Source organism: Zosterops lateralis, assembly GCF_965231275.1.
Source record: "Zosterops lateralis genome assembly, chromosome: 4".
NCBI lineage: Eukaryota > Metazoa > Chordata > Aves > Passeriformes > Zosteropidae > Zosterops > Zosterops lateralis.
Window position 1 is genome coordinate 73,187,624 of NC_139765.1, and position 15,780 is coordinate 73,203,403.

The window sequence follows — 15,780 nt, forward strand, 5'->3', positions numbered from 1 at the left end:
GGACAGATCTGTGCAGAAGGAGCAGGACAGGAGGTGCAGGGATATTTTCAGCCTGTGCCTGCTGTACGTTTGTGGAAAAAAAACCAGCACATCCCTCAGGTGCTTTCCAACAGGAGAACTAGAACCTCGATCCTCAAAAAACAGATTCCCCAAAGGGACTCTCTTCCTGCTCAGGGCAAAGAGCAGAAAGAGGTGGGCAGCTGCAGGGAATGAGAAAATAAACAAAAAAAAAAAGATCCTTGACTTTGTAAGTACAGTCAGGGAATTACAGCTCCTGACTGACATCAAATCATGGGATGCCACAGAAGGGTCAATGAGATGGGAACCCAAAAAATTTCATCAAGAGGGTTATTTTGACTAAACAAAAAGGAGGTTGCAGCCAGGTGGGGGTCAGTCTCTTCTCCCAAGCCACAGGACAAGAGGAAACAGGTTCAAGTTGTGCTGAGGAGGTTTAGATGGGATTTTAGGGAACATTTCTTCTCCAAAAGGGTCATGAGTGGAACAGGGAAATGCTGGAATCCCCATCCCTGAAGGGATTTAACAGACTCTAGGGATTGGCAGTGCTGGGGAAGGGTTGGAATATCCCAGCCTGAGGGACAGCAGAATTGTTGTTGTGAGAGTGTCACGAACCTACTGAGGCTACAGCTAAAGCCAGAACAGCTCCAGACTCCCAATCCTCCCTAAAAAGCTGCTGGAGTCCGATGCTGCTGTTGCCCAACCCTGTTTACAACTTGGGTTGTAATATTAGAACAATCCAAAAATAGCAAGAGTTCAAGCAGTGCCAGTGAGGAAGGGACTGAGAGGTACATTGAGACAAACTGAAAATTTCTAGTGGGAAAACAACCAGCCCCAACCTCCTCCCAAGAAATTCATTCTGCCACCACCAGAGAAAAATGGGTGGGGAAAAAAAATATTTCAAGTAAATCTTTATGGAGCAGCTTAACAGATTTCCCAAGACACCAAGCTTTTCATCAAAGGGGACATTGCAGCTTTTCTTGCTGGAGTAGTGCAATGTTAGGAATTTCTAGTGAAATTTTTAAAATCCATGGAAAAATGTGATCAAAACATGATTAATAGAGCACAGTGACTTCCAGGTCCATCAGGAGACAAGACAATGATAATACCAATGGAAGGAAATGATGATACCACTGGAAAGAAACCTCCCACTCAAAGGAAATCCAAACCTGATTCCACAAACACTGAAGCCTTGGGAAGCCATTCCCACATTCAAATTATTCCCAAAGGATTCTTGACACCAGCCAGGCTTTGTGGGGAATGGATTTGAGCAGGGATTTGGGCACAGGGATGGAAGGAAAGCTGTTCCTGGGTAGCTTTAGAGATGAGCATTCACCACTCCAGAAAAGGAAGGTTGATCCCTGTTTTTCTCCAAAAACCAGAGATGTTTCAGGAGCAGGGAAAGCCTAAGGATGCAGCAGTGACATTTCCTGGTAGCTGTGGCTTAGTCCAGAAGGTCTGGATGACAGCCAGAAGTTGTTTTAAAGTCATTTTAAGTGATATTTATTAAAAAATATGAGGATAAAGTCTCTCTGATCACACAGTGAAGCTGCTTCACGAGTGTTTTTGGGGTTCCTCTGATGGTCCTGCCAGCCCTGACTGACACCATGGCTGGAGGAACAAGGAAAGAGCAGAGCTGCACCACTCAAACCACCAGAAAACATCAGGAACTGCTCATAAACCCCATCAATTCCACACCAAATTTAAGCCCACGTGGATTGAAATTAACTTTTCTATGGTGTGGTTGGAACAAGTCATAATTTAACCCATAAAAAACCCCACAGACACCATCCTCTACCATCTCCATCCAGGTTAATGGGGGCTTAAAAATGAGCCCCAAAATAAAAATTCCACACTAGAAAAAATGATGAGGAGCAGCAGCAGCACGATGGACTAACTCCCTTACACAGGCAGGGCCTGGAATTGTTTTAAACCTTTATCCCACTGAAGAGGTTTTTGCTTCAGATGCTGCAGGAGACACGACAGAGACAGAGTGAAGCTGGAGATGAGCATTTCTCCTCTGGAATCTTAAATCATGAGGCCATTTTTACCAACTCAGCCCACACCACATTAATTTGAAATCCTGCTCAGATCAGCGATAAATAAAAGAATCGCTGGGTCTCGCTTCTTTGGTGGTTTAAATAATTTTGAAAGAAAGCAAAATAGGAATTATATGGAGATTTTGAGAGACCTGCTTGATCTGTCCTCTTGTGAGTGTGTATAAGAGGATCCCTCCCAACCATGAAAGAGACTTTGGGGAATGCAGGGACAAAGTTTTAAGTGAAATTGGGTAGATTTAGATCAGGCGTAAGGAAGAATTTCTTCCTCATTGCCCAAAGTAATTGTGGCTGCTCCTGGATCTCTGGAAGTGTCCAAGGCCAGGGTGGACATTGGGGTTTGGAGCAGCCGGGGACAGTGGAAGGTGTCCCAAAGCAGGATGAGCTTTAAGGTCCCTTCCAACCCAACCCATTCCACGATTCCACCATTCTGAAATAGGGTGGGAACAACCAATGGCACCCAAAACACCAAACACAAAGATCTGGTATTCAAATTGATCAATCGAGTCGATGTTCTTACAAAACTCGCTTCTTTGCTAATTATCCTGATTGTCAGAAAATTCAGTCTTCATCTTTTCATATCGAGAGTGAGTCATTCTGGATGGAAAACCAAAAGGGAAAAGTTTCCCTGCACTCTGTACCAGCATCAACATGAAAACCAACACGACATTTCATAACTAAAAGTAAAATTTTATGACTGAAATGCAGGAATTAGCAAATCCTCAATGGCAAAGGGAGAGATCAGCTCTCACACAGCCTGCTGAGGGTGCACAACCCTTCCCAACCAAAGGTTTTGGGAAGAAGGAAATCCCATCCCAGCAATAAATGTTATTTGGATGGGTGTCCCCAGCTCAAGCAGCAGCTCTGCCTTCTCTGCGAGGAGCTGGAAATTACAGGGGAGGAAAAAGACAGGACTAAGGTTCTGAAAACCCAGAATCCTCTTTACAAGTGATCAAAGTCCCCATTTAATTTAACAGACACATTAACGACATCAGGGGACTGTCCCTGTTCTCATCCCAGGCTGGTCAGGCCATGGATCTTCTCCTCTGATCAAGGAGGAAACTCAGGAGAAAAACTCCTGCCACCCTCCAAAGGCTTTGAACCACGGAAAAGATGGAATCATGGAATAGTTTAGGTTAGAAAAGCATCATCAAGTCCAATTGTTGTCCCCCTACACTGCCAAGGTCACCACTAAACCCATCCCCTGGTGAGGGACACACCCAAACACACAGAGCAGGACACAGGTGGGGCTTTGTGGCCTGAAACTCTTGTGGATTAAAGCTTTTCACTTGATTTTTTTTCCCCAAAATTATGCCTTGTACTCAACAAAAGCATGGAGAAAGGAAGAGACAAGTTGATGTTGTGGTTGCTCAGTCAGCTCAAGGGACATCAGATGTTCCTGGGGTTTTTAATTTATTTTGGTTTAATTTGCTTTGTTTTTTCAAAATCAAGAAATTTTAAGGACTTATTTGAGAGGGTCAATCCTACACTCTCAGGAATGATCCCTTTGGTTTGTTTCATCGTTTCTTTTCTGGTTTTTCTTTCCAAAACCATTCTCTGTGCCCCAGTCAGCACCAATTGCTTACTGACACCCCTGCTCCACACAGGAACCCACCATGGAACACTTTGGCTGGCACTACATGAAAATCTCAAAAAAAAAAAAAAAAAAAAAAAAAAAAAAAAAAAAAAAAAAAGAGAAAATCTGGTTTATTATTCAAGCTGGTCCCGCTCCTCGTGCTTTCACTTCAGGGAAATCCTGCTCTGGGTGTTTTCCAGAAAACCTGCAAAACCTCCTGCCTTTCCTTCTGCTCTTGTGTGAAGCTGACGAGCATCTGGAGTTTAATGGATTCAAGGCTCTGCCACAAATAAGTAATTTTTCTCTGCATTAAACAACATCACACTGGCACTTTTTGTCCTGCAGAGCTCCTGTGTTCCGTGGTGTTCACCCCTCTTATGCACCTCTGTAGGAAATCATCCTCTAAATGAGGTTCTGGCCACAGTTTGCTGGGAGGGAGTTGTGGTGATTCCTCTAAAAGCTGCTCCATCATCTCCAGGAGCCACAGAGCAAGGCTGGAGCAGTTTCCTGATTTCACAGCTCACAAGATGCTGCTGGTGGCACCCAGAACTCCCCACCTGCTCCTGCTGAGGGTAAGGAGGACCTCACTTTATTTATTTTAAAATCTACCAACTGTTTGTGGCTGCAGCTCGTCCTTCTCCTCCTCCCTGGCACAGCAGCACCGGCACCGCTGGGGAGGGATCAAAAAGCACCTTTGATGATCTGGCTTGACGTGATGTGAAGGAGCTTTTTCAGTCAACTGGGTCACACTTGGTGGATTCAATGAGATTAAAAAGCACTTCCTCTGCACTTGGTGCTCAGGAATGTGGTGTTGAAAAAAGCTGTTCTGAACTTCGGGCTGCGCCTCTCGATCAACTCCAATTTCCCTGCACAGGCAGCCTGGGATAATTCCTAAGTGAAAAGTGATCTAGGCAAGAAATCAATCACTGGCCATTTGCTAAATAACATCAAATCCTGTTTGAGTGGAGTTTTACCTTTGGAATTGTCCAGTCCTGCTTTTCCTGTCCTGCTTTTCCTGTTCCCTCTACGGTTTTTCAGGAGAGCGGGAACATTCTGGTTTATTATCCACAGATTTTTGATCCATCACATTTTGATGGTCACAACCACAGAGAATCAATCTCATCTGGGAACAAACACAGATCCAGGGATGGTGTTCCATGATTTTCACCAGTAGTACCTGTCAAACCTCGTTGGTCTTGAGAGATTTGCATCTTCCCTTGGATGAGAATGGTCAAAAAATGAGGAAACAAACCAGAGGGATTATTATTCCTGAGAGTGTAGGATTGACCCTTTCAAATAAGTCCTTTAAATTTCTTATTTTTTAAAAAACCTAAGCAAATTAAACTAAAATCAATTAAAAACCTTTGGAGCATCTGATGTTTTGGTGGTTTTGGGATGGTCTGAGTTACAGGAGGTGATGCCAGCTCAGAGGAAGGTTAGAGGGAAACCTTTAAAAAGGAGGAATGGCCAATCCTGGTGTTGTCCTGACTCTGTTTCTCCAACATCTGGGCCATCTCACCCATCTCCTGGCCAGGAGGAGCTCCCTCACTGCATTTCCTGACAAGGAAACCACTTCCAGGAGGACTCAGAGCTGCCAGGAGCTCTGTGCCAACCAGTTCCAAGGGCACCAGATTTTGGGAAAGGCCAGGGAAAATCCCCCACTCCCAGCACTGAGCCAATCCCAGACCTTCTCCTGGTCTTTTCTCCATGAGGACAGGAAAAAGAGGATTTTCAGGTGTCCCTGGCAGGTGATTCCAGACTCCCAAGCAGCTCTTTCCATGATTTCCACGTTGCACTGGCATCCCTCACTGGGTAAATATCATTAATTTGTATTTAGGGTGAATTTGATAACACTCCTGTAAGAAAACTGTGCCTAGAGGGAGTCACCCCTGTGGGTTTGATAAGCAAACAACACCATTCACTGAGGATAAGCTCCATTCATACCTCACTTATTACCACAACTCATTGGAAATGCACATTTAAATACCAAAATCCCATTCTCCATGGAGGAAAAAAAAAAAAAGCTCCTTTGTTCATGGGGAGAATTTTGAGGCTTATACCTCAACCTGATTAAAAAAAAAACAGGTTGTTTTTTTTGTTTGTTTGTTTGTTTGGTTGGGGTTTTTTTTGTTGGTTTTTTTGGGGGTTTTTTTTTGTCTGGTGGAGCACCAATTTTTGGATGGGAAAGACTTTCCAGGACTGGAGACTCCTGTCAGCAGCACAAGTGATAATACCGGGCACAAAGCAAGATAAGACACTCCAGTTTATTCCTATTTATCAAGATTGAAGTGAACATCTTATTTACAGGCTTGGCACTGAGAGGAACAACAGCTCTCGTTCCACAGCGTCCTCCTGTGGCATAACATTAGTAAAACGATCCTTTTAATTAGCATGGGGAACAAAACAAAAAAAAAAAAAAAAAAATTAAAATAAATCCCAATGCTCCTGGGTGTCAGCGTGAAAAACCCTGAAATCGAGTGAATTCTAACAAACAAAATCAAAATTCCTCCTGTTAACGTTCTCTCTGTCACAATGTCACATCAAAGAGCAAAGAAATCCCCCTGCAGGAAAAAAAAACTTCATTTGTGGCAGGGCTGGAAAAGAAACAAATAGGATTTCACAGGTATTTATTAGGATAAAACCTCCTGCTCGCTGCTGAGAGCTGCATTTGGGTGATGTGATTGGCAATGGGTCCTTTCCCAGCTAAATTTTGTATATTTGGCACCAAACACCAACAGGAAACCAAGGGGTGAACACAAGGATGAGGTGGATTCCTCTTAAAGACCCTTCTCAAGCTTTGACACCAAGAAATAACAATATCCCAGTGGGATCAGCCCTCCCCAGGAAGATCCCAAGGAAAAAAAAGGGCACATTTCTCATGTGGGAACCCACAGAAAGGGCATCACCACATCCCAGGCTGTGCCAGGTGAGTGTAACCCAAACCTGGGAGTGAAACTGCAGCCCAGGACCGTAAAGCACTGGATGGAATTCTCATTTAGCATTCCCCAGGCTCTGCAGGTTCCACGGGAAACATTTGGGATGACTCCCCCTTTAACCAGCATCCACCAGGAGCAACTTTTCCCCTAAAATCTTTTTTTTTATTGATTTTTGATTGGAAAATGTGTGGTCTGTCACAAGTTTAGGAACCAGAACACGACAAATGCCATTCTCTGAGGTGCCACCTGCATTTTGTTTGAAGAGCCACCCAGAAAAATCCCAATTTTAACCTATTTTCCTCAAGATCTGCAGAACCCAGGAGTCGTTTTTAACAGCTTGGAGCTGAGTTTTACTCATCTTTAGTCAATTCAGCTCTTTTAATTAACAGCCAAAAGAGGGATCTTTTAAAGAATTCCTAAGCCAATAAGCACAGGCTGCTGTTTGCTGACAGCATTCCTGGCACAGCCCTTGGGATTTCTGCTGGGAAAGAAGGAGCTGCCTGCTGCAAGGTGCAAATGTTCCCAGTTTTAATCCTCTTTTATGGAGAAGGAGGGTTAGTGGTTCTGCTGGACTTCCACAGGAGAAGAGAAAGAGAAGGGGTGACACACAGAGGGTGGTGAAGGGTCACTCTGTGTCCAGCCCTGGTTACATCTGGGAATATCCTCAGTGGGAAAGGACCCACAGGATCATTGATCCAACTCCTGGCCTTGTGCAGGATACTCCAACAATCCCATTCTGTGCCTGAGAGAGCTCTAAATGCTCCTGGAGCTCTGGCAGCCTCGAGGGTGGGAACATTCCTGGGGAATCAGTGTCCAACATCCTCTGGGAAAGAACTTTTCCTTGATATCCAACCTGATATCAAACCTGAGCCTCTCCTGACACCATTCTCTCAGATCCTGCCCCTGGTCACACAGAGCTGCCCCTCCTGAGGAAGCTGCAGCCCCCATGAGTGTCCCCTCAGCCTCCTCTCTCCTCCAGGCTGGACAAATCCAAGTCCCCTCAGCTGCTCCTCCAGCCCTTTCCCCATCCCTGTGTCCCTCCTTTGGACACTCTCTAATACCTTTGTACCATTTTTTTTTTCCTGCTGTGGTGCCCAAAATGATGATGGATCACCTCAAAGACTTGGTTTTCATGTGGCATTAACAAGATCAGCACAGGGTAAGAACAGACAGCACATTCCTAACCACGTTTAGTCACCAAATTTCCATCCCAATGGCAGCCTGGCCACCCTTCCTTGAAGTTCAAGTGGTTCAAGCACTCGTCTGCTTGGCTGCCCTGCAAAATATCCATTTGAGGAGGAAAAATTCCCCAGAAAATCCTCTGGGAACTGATAAACACAAGGACCTGGAGCTGATGGAGAGTCCAGAGGAGTTTCAAGGGCTGGAGCCCGGCTGGGAGAACTGGGAATGTTCCCCTGGAGAAGGGAAGGATCCAGGGAGAGCTCCCAGAACATTCCAGGGCCTCAAGGGGCTCCAGGAGAGCTGCAGAGGGACTGGGGACAGGGACAGGACACAGGGAATGGCTTCCCACTGCCACAGGGCAGGGCTGGATGGGAGATTGGGAACTGGGAATTCCTGCCTGGGCTGGAATTGCCAGAGAATCCCTGGAATGTCCAAGGCCAGGCTGGATTTTGGGGCTTGGAGCAGCCTGGGATAGTGTGAGGTGTCCCTGCCATGGATGTCCTTGAAAGTTCCTTCCCACCCAAAACCATTCCATGGTTCTGTGATCTCTTAATGACTTTTCATTTGACTTTACCACCACCAATATTCACGTTAAATTCCAGGGGTTTTTTTCAGTTTATGGAGATGAAATCCCCAACAACTTGGATTTGAGAGGCACATCCTGAGCTTTCCTGGTCCCCTTTGGTGTCTGGGGCTCTCAGGGCACGTGGCTCTGTGGTCACAGCAAATTTTTGGAACTCCCAGAGCAGCTGTGGCTGCCCCTGGATCCCTGGAATGTCCAAGGCCAGGTGGGACACTGGGGCTTGGAGCAGCCTGGGACAGTAAAAAGTGTCCCTGCCATGGCATGAGATGAGCTTTAAGGTCCTCTCAACCCAAACCATTCCACAATTCCATGGTGAATCCACGACCCTGAGAAGGGAAATGGACCCTTGTGCAAACCCCACAGCAGGAACATGAGAAAATCTCACCTCACACTCACAGCCTCACATCCCACACCATCGAAATTTGTGTTTTCTGGAGGGAAAAAAAAAAAAAAAAAAAGTGCATTTCCAGCCCTACTACACCAGAGACATTTGCCTGCCAGTCTTTCAGGTCTAAAGCACCTCCAAGCCGGGTTTAAATGTTGATCCCACATTTCCCTCTCACACTGACAGAGCCTGTTGAACGGGCTCCCCGTGTCCCCTCCGTGCCTCCCACACGGGCACAGGGGACTCTGCAGACTGATCCTGAACTGATCCAGCCTGGAATTGCAGCCCTGACTCACCCCATAACTCTCTTTGAGCAGGGTATGCAAATCCTTTGGGAATTCCGAGCTGCCACAGCTCCTGTGACAACCCTGCTGGAAAGGGATTGTGGATTTTTATTTTTATTTTTTTTTATTTGCTGCTTCATTTTGTTCTTCCACCTCTCTCCACCACCACCACCTCCATCTGCATATGTTGCTGATGATCAGGGATGAAAGTATTCCAGCCATTCCCAGGGAAATTAATCGTTTCCTTCTGGAGCAAGGGACTAAATTCACCCCCAAATCCATGGGAATGCAGAATTAACAAGCCTGAAAATAACCCAACTTTCAACCCAAAGCAGAGCTCTGAATCCGCCAGCTCCTTCTAGGGAGGGAAGGGAGCAGCACTATCAAAATCCCTTCTCCTTCCAAAGGGAAACCAGGAGTTAAAGGATTTTCCTGGTGCCCAAGGAAGCGGCTGCAGAAGCAGCAGGAGACTCCAATGGCTGACACCAAAAATAAACTTCTTCATTTACACAGCACTTTCTCAGCATAAATAAAACATGGGCACTCTGGGCTGTGGTTATGCCAAGTATTTTTGACCCAGACTATGGGGAAGTTCTCCAAGTCGTCCCTGTTTTGAGTCCTTTAATTAGATGCTTATGTAATGAACAGTGGGAGGGACTCAGTTATTCTGGATTGGCTTCCTCACTCTGATCACAAGAAAACATAAGTCTGTGAGTGAAAATACACTTCCATGGGTTTTCCCTTCTGTATTTGAGGGCAGGTGAATTTTGTAGGGCTGAGAAAGTTGAGTTTTTCCTCAATTTTGAGGTTTGAGTTTTCCCTCCCAGTAGCTGCTGGGTCTGCAGGATCTGAGTGAGCCATTAATTATTTATAGGCACCACAGACAGCACACAAACAGGTAAAATAACTCACACATCTGCCAAACAGAACAACAAAAACAATGCTCCCAAACCAAGGAGACACCTCCAGCATAAAACCAGGCTCTGCTCCCCGGGAAAAGCAGCACAGTCCCCTAAAAAAGGGTGAAAACAGGAAGGAAAAGGAGACACTGGAATTCCCAATCCTACTGAGGTGGAATTCATCTGCCATCCTGAGCCTTTTAAGGGGTTTTTATACAGCTGCATCCTTTTTTTTTTTTTTTTTTTTTTCTCCAGGAGGGGAAAAACAAACAAGATGGAATTTCACTGGCATCAAAATGTCAGCGTGGATGGGGACGAGCTCCCATCTGCCAGGGGAAGGGATTCCCCTCTTGGACTTCTCCTTGGATTCCTTCTCAGAGTCTGGCAAAAAACTCATCCACAATAAACCCAGAGCAGTCTCAGAGTTCCTTCCCAAAAACTCAGCCTGAGTTGTGAATCAAAGCAGGAGCAGAGCCTTGGGTGACCTCTCACACTCCTGGTGAAACACAAGGACTGTTCCTGTGATATTCCCAAAGGATATTTGAGGGTTCCTACAAACCCCAGCCAACCCTACACCTGCCAACTGGATCAGCCTCACCAGTTTTTAGGACAAAAATAAAAAAGCAGAAGGACCAGAATTGGGGAGGACACAAATATTGAAGTCCATCACAATCACTGCAGGGGGTACAGAACAAACCCGAATTTCCCCAAAGCTCCTGGATGCTCCAGGTTTATCCTGGACAGGTGAGGGGTTTTCTCCAGCTCCAGCACAAAGCCTTGCACAACTCTGCACTTCAAAACTTTCCTCACACTCCATTGTAGCCTTTAGGATGGGAAGTGGTGAGGGCTTCTGGTGGAAGTTTTAATTTCAAGAGATAAAAGACACCAATGAAGTTCTGAGTTTTATAGTTTGCAATATTTGGAAACCAGAGGGGCTTTGCCAGGATTTATTTACCTGGTTTGGATTCACAGGCAAAATGAGCTGATGAAGAGATCCGTTCATGAGAGCAGACACAGGAATTTAATCACTAAAATAAATGATAAATGGATCAGGGCAGGGACATGGATCTGCACCCAACAGTGGGAAGGTGGGAAAGCATTAAAATGACCTAAAAAAACATTAAAATTACCCAAAAAATGCTGAATTCCAAACCCTAAGAGGATGGATTCCCTTTAAACACATCCAGGGTGCCACTTCATCCAAGGGAATGGCTGGAGCTGTGTCAGGGGGCTTTGGTTGGATTTTGAGAAAAGTTTCTTCCCCCAGAGGACAGTGAGGCACTCAACAGTACAAGTAAAATCCCCACTGTGCAGCAGAAGTTATTTTAAAGCTCCAAAAAAAAGTGGTTTAAAAATATTTTATTAAGTATCTTGGGCACTGGGTAATGGGTAACACAAAATATCTGAACTGTGGGTTGTTTTTTTTTTTTTTTTCCCAGAGATCAACTTCAGCCTGAGGAAGATAAATCCAAGGCTGAATTTCACAGAACTCCCTGCACCAAAAAACCATCAACACAACCCCACCACTCCTACTGACGGCACAAAATGTTCTTATGTAGAAAAAAAAAAAAAAAGACTGGATTAAATTTTCTTGGTAAAAGGGATTCAGGAGCACAGCAGAGTTCACTGTGCCCTGCTGCCTTCCTGGAAGACACTTTCCCAGAGCAGAGAAGGGTAATGTATAAAAAAAATAATAATTCCCAAACCCTCCAAGAGAGAGAAACTGCATGAAAATCTCCTTCTTTTGGAAAAACAATGGGAATATTCTCATGCATGTGGCAGAAGTTGGACATGGAAGGGAGATGGACACACAAAGAGTGATCCCAGTGCTCCCAGTTTGGGTTTCTCCACTCTCCTGGGATCCCTTGGCTGAAATATTCCAAGCCTGAGCTTGCCAGAAGTTAAATTGCCTGGTTTAAGGCTGAAAAAAAGGGTGATCCAGGCCCCTGAGAGACAGAAAAGTGATGAAATCCCAACGTGTGAAGGATTCCTCATGCCAAGACAGGGCTGTAGGTGGACACCAGGCACTGGGGGTTCCTGTCCAGGGAATTCCAGACAAAACACTGCCAGGAAAAACCCCACCAAAGTGGCCTTTTGCTCATGGAATTGTGGAATTGGTAAAGTTGGGAAAGAGCTGTGAGAGCATCGAGCTCAACCACGGCCTGGGGTGCCACATCCACAGGATTTGAGACAATTCCAGGGATGGGGATTCCATCATTTCCCTGGAAAAAGCTTCATCTCCCCCAAATTTTCCATTTTCCTGATGGAGATGCAACCTCCAGCCCACACCAAGGACTCTCAGTGGCAGGGCTGGGTTTTCCAGGCAGTGTTAATTTAACTCCTGGAATGGGGTGTTGGTTGTCCTGGCCAATTTATCTCCTAAACCCTAAAACATCCCAAGAGCTGCAGAAAACCCCACAGGAGGATGAGGCTGAGGGCTCAGGGCTCGCTGTGTTTATGGGGCTGTGCACAAGAGACCATCACAAAACCTCACAAAAATGCATGTGAGGCTCAGGAAAAACAACCAGCCCAGGCACTGGGGGCTTCTCTCCAGGGAATTCCAGACAAATCACTGGCTGGAAAAACCCCACCAAAGTGGCCTTTTGTTCATGGAATTGTGGAAATGGTAAAGTTGGGAAAGAGCTGTGAGAGCATCGAGCTCAACCACGGCCTGGGGTGCCACATCCACAGGATTTGAGACAATTCCAGGGATGGGGATTCCATCATTTCCCTGGAAAAGATTAATCCCCCAAATTTTCAATTTTCCTGATGGAGCTGCAACCTCCAGCCCACACCAAGGACTCTCAGTGGCAGGGCTGGGTTTTCCAGGCAGTGTTAATTTAACTCCTGGAATGGGGTGTTGGTTGTCCTGGCCAATTTATCTCCTAAACCCTAAAACATCCCAAGAGCTGCAGAAAACCCCACAGGAGGATGAGGCTGAGGGCTCAGGGCTCACTGTGTTTATGGGGCTGTGCACAAGAGACCATCACAAAACCTCACAAAAACAACCAGGAGGCAACAAAACCCCATAAAAAACCAACTGAGATGCTCTGCAAAAACACCAAACACACAGGGAAATTCCAAAGGAAGAGGAGAGGAATTAAATTAACTCTAAATTATGACATTTTGTGGAATCATGGAATGGTTTGGGTTGGAAGGGACCATATAAATCCCATCCCATTCTACCCCTGGAATGGGCAGAGACAACTCCAACTATCCCAATCCCCATCCAGACATTTCCAGGGATGGATGGGCAAGGTTAAAACTCTGAAAAATCAGTTGTTACAACCCTCAGCTCTCCGCAGGTACCACCATCATCATCCTCATGCACTTCCTCTTTCACTCTTGACAGAACAAAACCCAAATCGTTGTTCCCACTTTTAGCACCAGCAAAGAAAATTTCCATTAAAAAGATGAACAATTCTCTCACCTATTCCCTCAGTGTTTGAGAATTAAAACTCCACTGAAAAGGAGCAATTGGGGTGTGGATGAAGGAGAGGAAAGGCTAAAGGGAGGATGAACACGAGTTCACACTGGGAATCCTCTCAGGATGTGGGAAGAGTCTAAAACTGTGCTCAGAAACAAAACCACAACCAAAGGGATTCAAAATCCCAAATTCTGCAAATAACAGTTCAGCAAAGGAGGGAAAAAAATAAATAAAAATATAAAGCAAAGTTCCCGAACTTGAACAGAGAAAACATCACCCCACACAATGAAAAATCATCTGTTGCTGCAGGAAAAAGCTTAGACTTGGTAACCTCAAATGCAGGAAGAGTCTTGAGCTGAATTATTTCTGTCCCTTAATTATTATTTACACTAAAAAAGGTCCTGAACACCTCAGTCACAGCCAGGTCTGTCCTGAGCCAGATGTTTCAGAGCCCCTTTTTTGGGGTATTTTAATACATCCCCAGTTACACCCCTTTTTTTACAGGCAATTCACACCCATTTTTTGGGTGTATTAAATGGAGGGGAGGGGAGTGATTAACACGTTTCAAACCTCCTGGACAGAGGGAGGAAAATTGTACATGTATAAAATGTAAAGGAAAATAAAGGGGAGGGGGTAAAAGGGGAAAAAAGAGGGATGACAAGGAGAAAAAAATGGGAGAATGAAGGGGAAGTTCATCAATGAGCTCAGAGGTCTTTCCCAACCTAAATTGGTTCTGTGATTCTGGGAAAAAAATAAATAGGAGGTGAAAGGGAAAAAAAAAGGATGAAGGGGGAAAAAAAGGGGCACAAAGAGAAACTTCATCAAGGTTGGACTCATTTATCTTTGAGGCCTTTTACAACCCAATTGATTATGGGGGTGGGGGGGAAAGGGGAAAAAATGGGGTGGAAAAAAAAAAAAAGAGGGGATGAAGGGGAAAAAAAGGGAGTGAAGGGGGAAAAAGGAGTGAAGGAGAAAAAAAAGGGAGTGAAGGAGAAAAAAAAGGGAGTGAAGGGGAAAAAAAGGGAGTGAAGGGGAAAAAAAGGGAGTGAAGGGGAAAAAAAGGGGATGTGAAGAGTAAAAAAATGGGGGTGAAGAAAAAAAAAAGAGGGGATGAAGGGGAAAAAAAGGGAGTGAAGGGGGGGAAAGGGAGTGAAGGGGAAAAAAAAGGGAGTGAAGGTGGGGAAAAAAGGGAGTAGAGGGGAAGAAAGGGGGTGTGAAGAGTAAAAAAAAATGGGGGTGAAGAAAAAAAAAGAAGGGGGGGGAAAAGGGAGTGGAGGGGGGAAAAAAAAGGAGTGAAAGGGAAAAAAAGGGAGCGAAGGGGAAGAAAGGGGGATGTGAAGAGTAAAAAAATGGGGCTGAAAAAATGGGTGAAGGCAAAAAAAGGGGGGCAAAAAAAATGGAGTGGGTGAAGGGGGGAAAAAAAAAGGAAGGATAATGAAAAAAAAATAATAAAAAGGGGGTGGCGAGCGCTAACAGCAGAAAAGAAACAGGAGGACACTCCGAAAACACCACGAATAAAAAGGACGAAGCAAAAAGCCCCGCCAACATCTGCGGCCGCGGCCCAACTTCCCCGCCCGGCCGGGCCGGGCCGAGCCGAGCCCGGGGAGCTCCGAGGCCGCCCCGCACCTTCCTCCCCCCCTTTCCCCCGGATCTCTCCCCTCGGGCCGCTCTCCCCGCCTTCCCACCGCGGTCCCCCCGCCGTGCCCCGGCCCCGGGGCGGCCCCTCGGGCTGGGCACGGCCGGGCGGTGGCGGCCGCCGGGGGAGCGAGCGGCTGCGGGCGGCGGGGGCCCCGCGTTGGTGCGGCTGCGCCGGGGCTGGAGGAGATTGCGCGGTAGGACGCTCACCTCAGAGCGGCTGCGCTGCGGCGGGCCCGCGCCGCGGGGCCGCGGCGGGCTGGAGGGCAGGGCGGGGGGCGAGCGGGGAGGCGGCGGCGCGGCTTCGCCCTCGGCCGCCGCGGTGGCGAGCGCGGGAGGCGGGGACCGGCGGCGGCGGCGGCGGCGGCGGGAGGAGGAGGAGGCCGGGGACAGCGAGAGGGGGGGAGCGGGACGTATGGCGTCATAGCGCCGCGCCGCCGCCATCTTGGGGAGGGTGAGGGTGGGAGGCGGGGGCGGCCATGAGAGGGAGGTCGCGATGGGGGCGCCATGTTGGGGGGCGCGCTGAGAGCGAGGGGTCGCCGCCATCTTGGGGAGGTCGCGATGGGGGCGCCATGTTGGGGGGGCGCGCTGGGGGCGAGGGGTCGCCGCCATCTTGGGGAGGTCGCGATGGGGGCGCCATGTTGGGGGGCGCGCTGGGGGCGAGGGGTCGCCGCCATCTTGGGGAGGTCGCGGTGTTTTCCCGCCTCGGGGGCGCTGAGGGGAAAGCGCGGGTTGGTGGGGAAATTCATGGGAAAAGTGGTTTAAAATAGGAATTTTTGGTCGTATTTTTGGTATAAAATG

The 15,780-nt window shown here is 47.0% G+C and overlaps 1 protein-coding gene across 1 annotated transcript in view; it reads right to left on the reverse strand.

Annotated features, from left to right (window-relative positions):
• Positions 1-15,306, reverse strand: part of NRF1 (nuclear respiratory factor 1) — a 63,754-nt gene extending 48,448 nt beyond the window's left edge. Inside the window, exon 1 of the mRNA XM_083859699.1 lies at positions 15,190-15,306. The gene's annotated coding sequence lies outside the window, so the exon portion shown is untranslated. The remainder of the gene's footprint in view (positions 1-15,189) is intronic.
• Between the last annotated feature and the right edge of the window lie 474 nt (positions 15,307-15,780).